This window comes from Sardina pilchardus, chromosome 4, assembly GCF_963854185.1.
Source record: "Sardina pilchardus chromosome 4, fSarPil1.1, whole genome shotgun sequence".
Lineage (NCBI taxonomy): Eukaryota > Metazoa > Chordata > Actinopteri > Clupeiformes > Clupeidae > Sardina > Sardina pilchardus.
The window spans coordinates 20,509,448-20,517,626 of NC_084997.1; the positions used below are offsets into that span (position 1 = coordinate 20,509,448).

Genomic DNA, 8,179 nt, shown 5'->3' on the forward strand with positions numbered 1-8,179 from the left:
GATCAAAGGGGTCATGCCTCCATAATAACACTCTTAAAATAGTCCATTTGCTTTCAAGCACGAGCACGTCCCAAGTGTTAAGCCTACAATAGCCGGAAAGTGTGTGTCACCATTTATGAGGTTTTGTTGAAAATTTGACAGTGATTGAGTGCGTCACGTGGAGCACATTCCGTTGGGTAGGCTATCACTCCCATGCAGCCCCTTCCGCTTTGCATTTAACCAGCTATTGTGGTTGCCTGATCTAACGATACGAAGACGTTTTCTCACAGCATGTTATGCATTTGAGAGACATATGCCTGGACAAGACAAAGCTGCACAGCGTGCTTAAGCAAACATATTCCGTTGGTGGGGACACATGTTATTTTCTTATGCTCACTGTGTGGTTAGGATGCACGTTTTTTTTTCCAGGCGCTCTCTTCTCCTTTTGCCTCCCTCATCATTCCACTCCTGACGAACCAACCGTAGCCTATATGATAATATGGAAGTCGTGCGCCATACAGACTGCGCCGGCTTGGCAGGTTTTCTGAGGACACAGAGGAAATGTCTGTGTTTTAATGCAGGTCTTGTACGGCTGAAGAAGTGCGATCTGACATTTACAATTATAATTCAATCCCACACGCACGTCAGTAGGCTGAAAGAGCAACGACTGCTAAATATTCTGAATGGTTAGTAAATTACCTGTTTCGCCCCTTGGCTGATTTTCCTCTCTTTAATAGTGATGCATTCATACAGTAGCCTACCGTCGCAGGGCAGGCAACAAGCGTCAATTGTCTTAATGGGGGCGTCAGACAGATTGCAGCGGAGTTGGTGACAGACAGTCAACCCAGTCAATGAGCTGGCAAGTGGAGCGAGGAAGCCCACGTTCATTGTCTCTTTTCACTGCGCTGCGTCAATTGCAGTGTGGTCAAACCGCCACAAGATGGCGATATGACAGTAGCTGTTGGAGGCGAGGGCTGTCACTAGCTGACCCGGCAGGAAGGGAGGAGGGTCCTGGGCAGAAAACAACGAGAGGAGGAGCTGGAGGATAGAGGGAAAGATCAGACCAGGCGACTATGGAGAAAGAAGGGGAGAAGGGGTGAACGTGATCCTTGAGAAGCCACGAGAGCATGTCGAAAATCTGCAGATCAAAAGCAATCACGACCACAGCTTTGATCGACGAACCAAGACACGTTGAGAAACTGGAGGACATAAGCCGTTGATCCGCAGAAACGGCTGTTAACGTTAACGCTTCTGATTTGTTTGGACGTGAGAGAGCAAGTAGAAAACAGAGAGAGAAGGTGAGCAATGACTTCCATTTTCTGTGGTTCATAACACTGTAGACAGACTACAGGGAGTCGCAGACAGACGACGAATGTTGGTCCCTTGTAATTATGTAACAGAATGTCAACGTGATTGTAGCCAACGCTCATACTTTCTTTGTTAGTGCCATTGGGCCATGATTATGTTGAGCAATGCGAGTCATTTGCTAACCCCGCTAGCTAGCTACAATTCCTGTAATGAATGTGCTAAACTGGAGTGGGCTTAGTTGCACTTAGTATGACACTTGTCTGGATCACTTGTCTGTGCAAGCTAACAGACTTTCCCTTTCTGTACACCCGCACGTTTCCGCTTTAGTCAAGTTCCAGGTTGTTTTTTGCAGTTCGGCAGGTTTTAGTTGATGTTCCCCTCTTCTAGACTGTATGGGGGCTAGCTAACTCATAAGGGACCGTCTTGAAAGACACAACACTCGTGTGTGACACGAAGAGGGGAGCATGTTTACCACTTTGAACTCGACCGACCCAAGAGGTTGTTTTCGTCGGATGTTGGGGGTTTACGCATGGGCAGCCTTTTAAGCTTATGCCACAGTCGTCTTTAGATAGAGGCATGTGAGAACTGCCCATGTTGTAGCCTACGTAGCTGTGAAAGTAATAGCTATCCCGTCCATTCGCTAAAGCGTCCGCGGGACAGTGCTCAACTCTCAGAAGGGTAAGTAGTAGGCCGACGAAATGCCCGCCGCAGCAGATTGCTGATCATGTTGTCCGGTCCATAGACAGACCTCTTTTTAATGCACACTCTTGACCCTGATGACCCCGCTGACAGGACTGGCTTGAGCCGGTTTCAGTGTAGCCTATGGGATGCTTATAAACATGCTCCTGTCTGGGACTATGCTCAGCGCTGTTATTTATGATTCAAGTCTAGCTGTATATACTCTACTGTTTATACGTTTTATAATCATTGATATACAAAGATGCATATGCAATTCGCAAGTTGCACCAGACTGTATTGGGTTTATGATTATCTTACTGATAGTTCAGAGTACAGGTTCAGTGTCTCAGGTAAACAACATGACACAACTGGACCATTTTTACTCTGTTCAGGCCTGCAAATTATGTCATCTGAGTATGTGTGTGTGTGTGTGTGTGTGTGTGTGTGTGTATTTAGCAGTACTTTCACTTTTCCTTTCTCTTCACACTCTCACTCTTTTCACACTCACTGTCCAAGTTGAAGTCAACTTTCAAAGTCACCATCCTCTCCCGTACCTTTGGACTTTTTTTCAGGAGTTTTCCTCCGGTTTCGGCGTCTCGCTGGAATCTGGAGCCAACCCAAACAGGTGCCATAGAGCCCCTTCCATCCCAACTCATCCGCTCACTGCAATGTGCGAGTGTGTGTGTGAGAGAGAGAGAGAGAGAGAGAGAGAGACACCTGGGCTCCACCAGCTGTGGGATCATTTGGGGTTTCCCTGGGGAAGCATTTGAGCGTAGCGCAACACAGCACCGCTCGGAGCTCCAGGACGGTCAGGCCAAGGCTGGCAGGTGTCCAGTAGCAGCCGTAGCGGATGGATGAGTCAAAGGGGCCTCTCCTGCAGCAGTCTCAAGAGGGGAGGGGGGGGGGGGTGAAGAACAAAGAGTGGCTTTGACCACTGATGCCAGGCGTCCCTCTCTTTGCCTGAACTCTCTGATTCATGCAGGGGGATCCAAACAGGAAGTGCCCCTCTAAAGACTCTGTCTTTTGATTTTAAGTAACCCACACACAGAGCACCCAGTTGTTGCTCTGCAACACACAAGGCCATTCAGCTGAGTAAGCTCACAGCATCTTAGTTAGAATACTGGGAGGTCTCTTGCACTGTGTTGTGTAGCTGTGGTTGGCTCCCTGGATGTACGGGCATTGATCTGACAGTTGTCAGAGCAATGTTCTAATCTAGGCTTACTGGTCCAGCTACTGAAGCAACATACACAGGTTCATAACCAGGCTCCTCAGAGAAACGTTGCCTTTAAGTCTTCTGAAGTTTCAGCATGTGATCGGAAAGCGAGTTCCTGTGATGATTAAACACGTTTGGCTGTCTATGTCCTGAATTACCATGTCCAGTACTTGTCCCGGAGATCATAGGGGTTTGTCTGGGCATGTCCAGACTGACAGGGCATGGGTATGGCTAGGTAGGGGGCAGTAGTGAGAGGCTCAGGCCATCCACCTGCCATCTCTCTCTCTCATTCTCTTTCCCTGTGCATTCACAGATGCCCATTCAAATGAATGAGCATTAAGGCATCAGTGAAATGTGAATTGACGTACCTTACCAGTATGTTTTTGGACAGCGGGAATTCATTGGCCTTAAGAAGCCAAATACAGTGGAAACGGAGCTTGGTCACGCAGGTCAAGAAAGATGCGAGGTCTCCGTCTTCATCAAAGCTAGTTCTGGTAGCTCTGTGGTTCTCTTGACTGACCAGTTATCGTGTCCATCGTCCCTAAGAGGAGGATGATGATGATGATGATGATGGTGGTAATGATGACGATGATTCATTGCACTGACAAAGCAGTACACCTGGTTCGACTGCGGTAATCTACTTATCACAGCCTTCCCCCAAATTGATCAGTTGTATCCTCTGTTTTCCTTGCTTGGGTTGGATCGATCACACACAGCCGCACCGGGTGTTTGCAGATAAGACTGCCACAGTAGGCCTGCCACAGTAGGCCTCAGTCACCCCTTCACAGTTTTCATTGCAGTGAATTTCAATTCGGCTGATAGCAAACGATGTGATTGCATTGAAGTGACTCATTAAGCATCTATGCATGTGTATGTGAAGATTTTTAAGCTGTAGATGGCGTTATGCTGGCTTGTTGCAGTCGAGTCGACCATAGGTTTGAGTGTTTTCAGTTGATTATTGGCAAGAATTCGCCATTTTAGAAGATAAACTGATCTGTTGCCATGGTATACTTTGACAGAGTAACAGACAGAGGAAGTTAAGATGGGGGGAGAGAACAAATGTTGTAGCCTTGCGTTCTGCATTCTGCAGTGAATGTTTGGCATTTGGCCTATAATTTAGCCATCATTGATTTAGCTGTGTTGAAAATCTATAATTTCCTATCGACAATATTGAATCGGATTGGATCGCATCACTGCATATTTTGAAGTATCGTAAAATAATGGAATTGTTGACTTAAAGAATCCATGCCGGGTGGAATCGTGATGAAACTTTTGATTTACTCCACCAGCTTACAGCAAGGGGTACGCAACGGTTCCGTTTCTCCATGAAGTCAGGCGATTCATTTGGTCAATTTCTGCCATTTTATGATGAATCGGCATAGTTTACACACACACACACACACACACACACTTAAACAAACACACACACACACACACACACACACACACACACACACACACACACATATACATAATGGGTGTGTTCGGCTCTGTACCTGCATGAGTGTGTGTGTGTGTGTGTGTGTGATGGTGAGTTGAGTCCCGGGGGCATGTGGGGACAGGTCTGCAGAGAGCCGTGCTCCCGAGGGGACAGGCGCCGCCGCAGCCCCCCTGACCTGAGAACAGCCTCTCACTGGAGCACCGCTCCGCTCCGCAGCTCAGTTCAGCTTAGAGGACTTTTATCTGTAGGACGAATACATGCAATTGCATTGATGAACCCCAGCATTGATGTTTCATCAATGCAAAAGCATTGATGAAGCCCAGGGCATAACAAGACCTCCCCTCTCCCTTTCTCTGTCCCTTTCTCTGTCCCTTTCTCTGTCTCTCTCTCGGTCTCTCTCTCGGTCTCTCTCTCTCTCTCTCTCTCTCATCCCATGTCTTTGTTCTTTCTCTTCTGTCTCACCACACACTCTGCTGAGTGCAGTCTGACATGTCCTCACCACCGAAGCCATCATTGTCATGCAGGTTGGTGTGTCAGGCTGTCTGGCAGTGTGTGTGTGTGTGTGTGTGTGTGTGTGTGTGTGTGTTCTCTCCACTGCCTCTGTGCTTAGCCACCGTTACTGAAGACTTGTGTGTGAGAGAGAGTAAGCAGATAGGGTTAATGACAAGAGTCTGACCAGACAGAAGAGACCGAAAGTGTGTGTATGTGTACGCGCATCTGTGTTTAATGTTTATGTGTGTGTGTGACAGCGAGAGAGCAGGAGAGTAAGCGAGGAAAAGCAGAGCGGACGCGAACGAGAGAGGGAGGTTTTGCGAGGCTGAGCGAGTGTATCTGTTTACCTGTGTGTGTGTGTGTGCGTTTAAGTGCCTCTGAGAGTCCACCGTGGTCTCTCCGGTCGCTCAGACAATGTGTGTGATCATGCAAATGTGGCGTGCGCTACAAGAGGGAGGCTAATGAGAGCGGCGGAGAGGGAGTCAGACAGGAGGAGGATGAATGAGCCAACAGTGAGGGAGATGCACTGACTGAGTCTGCAGGAGAGTGTGCTGAGAGGCAGGGATGGAGGCTCTGTTACGGTACGTCAAGTACTGCATGTCTGTGTGTGTGTGTGTGTGTGTGTTTGTGTGTGTGTGTGTGTGTGTGTGTGTGAGAGAGAGAGCAGAGATAGAGATTCTGTTACAGTATGTCAAGAAGTGTGTGTGTGTCTGTGTGTCTATGTGTGTGTGTGTGTGTGTGTGAGAAAGAGAGAAAGAACGAGAGGGCTCTGTAATGTAGTCAGACAGAATGAGAGTGTGTGAAGAGGAGAGAGAGAGAGAAAACGAGATGTGTGTGACAGTGAGAGAGGGAATGTGTGTGAGAGAGAGAGAGAGAGAGAGAGAGAGAGAGGAGGGAGAGGTAATTGGAAATTGTGATTTGACTGACCGATTGTGTGTGTGTGTGATGAAAAGGGGCTGAGTCTATACGAGGGAGACTAATGAGACTGAGGATGCCTGCAACGTGTGCTGTGCTGCTGTGTGTTCCTTTGTGTGCGCCTGAGAGGGAGAGAGAGAGGAGGGGAAAAACACCACGGTGACGAAAGCAAGGCGTGTAAACCTTGTGTGTGTGTGTGTGTGTGTGTGTGTGTGTGTGTCGGAGTGTTGGTTGGTCTGCAGCATAGCATGATTGTTTGAGTGTCAGCCCAGTGTTTGTGTGTGTGTTGGAGTGTTGGTTGGTCTGTAGAGCATAGTGTGTGTGTGTGTGTGTGTGTGTGTGTGTGTGTGTGTGTGTGTGTGTGTGTGTGTGTGTGTGTGTGTGTGTGTGTGTGTGTGTGTGTGTGTGTGTGTGTGTGTGTGTGTGTGTGTGTGTGTGTGTGTGTGTGTGTGTGTGTGTGTGTGTGTGTGTGTGTGTGTGTGTGTGTGTGTGTGTGTGATGGTTACTGCTAGCAAGTCTTGTGAAGGCTGCCTGTGTGTCTGTCTAATGAAGCTCCGAGATCAGCAGCCAGCTCTACTCCTCTGTGGAATGGGCTGACCCTAAGAAGGGGCATAGATGAAAGGAGAGAGATGGAGAGAGAGAGAGGAGAAAAGGGAGAAGGATGGAGGGGGAGAGAGAGAGAGAGAGAGAAGTAAAGAGGGGAGTAGAGGGAGAAGGACATTGGAGAGAGGGAGAGATTGACAGGGAAAGAGAGAGGGAGGGGTAGCAACACAGGGAGAGAGAGAGAGTGTGTGTCAGAGACCGAGACAGAGAGCGAGAGAGAGATGACCTGAAGTGACTGGGCGAGGGAGAGGTATTAGGAGAGAGGGATAGAAAGAGAGAGGAAGGAGAGTGAGTGAGGAAGAAGAGAGAGTGAGCAAGGAAGAAGAGAAAGGGGCAGAGGAAGGAGAGAGTGAGAGGGGAAGGAGAGAGAGAGGGGAAGGAGAGAGCGAGTGAGAGAGGAAGGAGTGAGAAGGCTCTCCTCTCAGACTGCTAAGCGGTGCAGTTTGAGGCAGCAGGCTGAGCGTGCCGTTCAACATGTCCACGGTGCCCCTGGTCCAGACGGGCACAGAGCGCAGCCATGCCTGGGCCCCTCACCAAACGCCATGCCCCGTAGTGGCTATTTGTGTGTGTGTGTGTGTGTGTGTGTGTGTGTGTGTGTGTGTGTGTGTGTGTGTGTGTGTGTGTGTGTGTGTGTGTGTGTGTGTGTGTGTGTGTGTGTGTGTGTGTGTGTGTGTGTGTGTGTGTGTGTGTGTGTGTGTGTGTGTGTGTGTGTGTGTGTGTGTGTGTGTGTGTGTGTGTGTGTGTGTGTGTGTGTGTGTGTGTGTGTGTGTGTGCGCACCATGCCCCGTAGTGGCTATGTACTGTGCAGACTGGGCACAGAGCGCACCATGCCAAAGCCCCTCACCAAACGCCATGTCCCGTAGTGGCTATTTATGTTCAGAATGCGCACAGATTGAATGTGCAACTCTGCAACTGGTGCCTCAGAGCGCAGGGCCCAGCACAGGCTACTAAGTGTCTATTGGTGTGAAGCCCCTGTATTGAGCCTTGGGCTGATGCACAGTGTGTGTCAATTAGGGTATCTTGATGCACAAAATAAGGGCCTATCTATTAAGCAGCGTTATGACTATGATTGTAATGTTTTTCATAGTCAAAATGACAAGTAATGCTTTATGCAAGGATGGCTTTTGGATCTGCTCTGGGATCGGCCTTTCTGTTCAATTTGTGTTTGGTTCCTGGCAGGGCTGCTACAGGGCGAGGTCTGACCATATTTGCAGTTATGTTGTGACTGGTTTCTGTCTTTAAGCTTGTTGGACGTGTGTGTGTGTGTGTGTGTGTGTGTGTGTGTGTGTGTGTGTGTGTGTGTGTGTGTGTGTGTGTGTGTGTGTGTGTGTGTGTGTGTGTGTGTGTGTGTGTGTGTGTGTGTGTGTGTGTGTGTGTGTGTGTGTGTGTGTGTGTGTGTGTGTGTGTGTGTGTGTGTGTGTGTGTGTGTGTGGTGTGTGTGTGTGTGTGTGTGTGTGTGTGTCCAATGATGTTTGCCAGATAAAGATCTGACTTTAATTAAAGAGGGTGCTGTCGCTCACAATGCTAATTAGTCAGGGGCCTGTGTGGGA

General features: G+C 48.7%; 1 long non-coding RNA gene across 1 annotated transcript in view; it reads left to right on the top strand.

The window, feature by feature from the left end:
- Positions 1-1,024: 1,024 nt before the first annotated feature.
- LOC134078517 (uncharacterized) overlaps positions 1,025-8,179 on the top strand; it is an 11,080-nt gene continuing 3,925 nt past the window's right edge. Inside the window, exon 1 of the long non-coding RNA XR_009938841.1 lies at positions 1,025-1,277. This is a non-coding gene — a long non-coding RNA (uncharacterized LOC134078517). The remainder of the gene's footprint in view (positions 1,278-8,179) is intronic.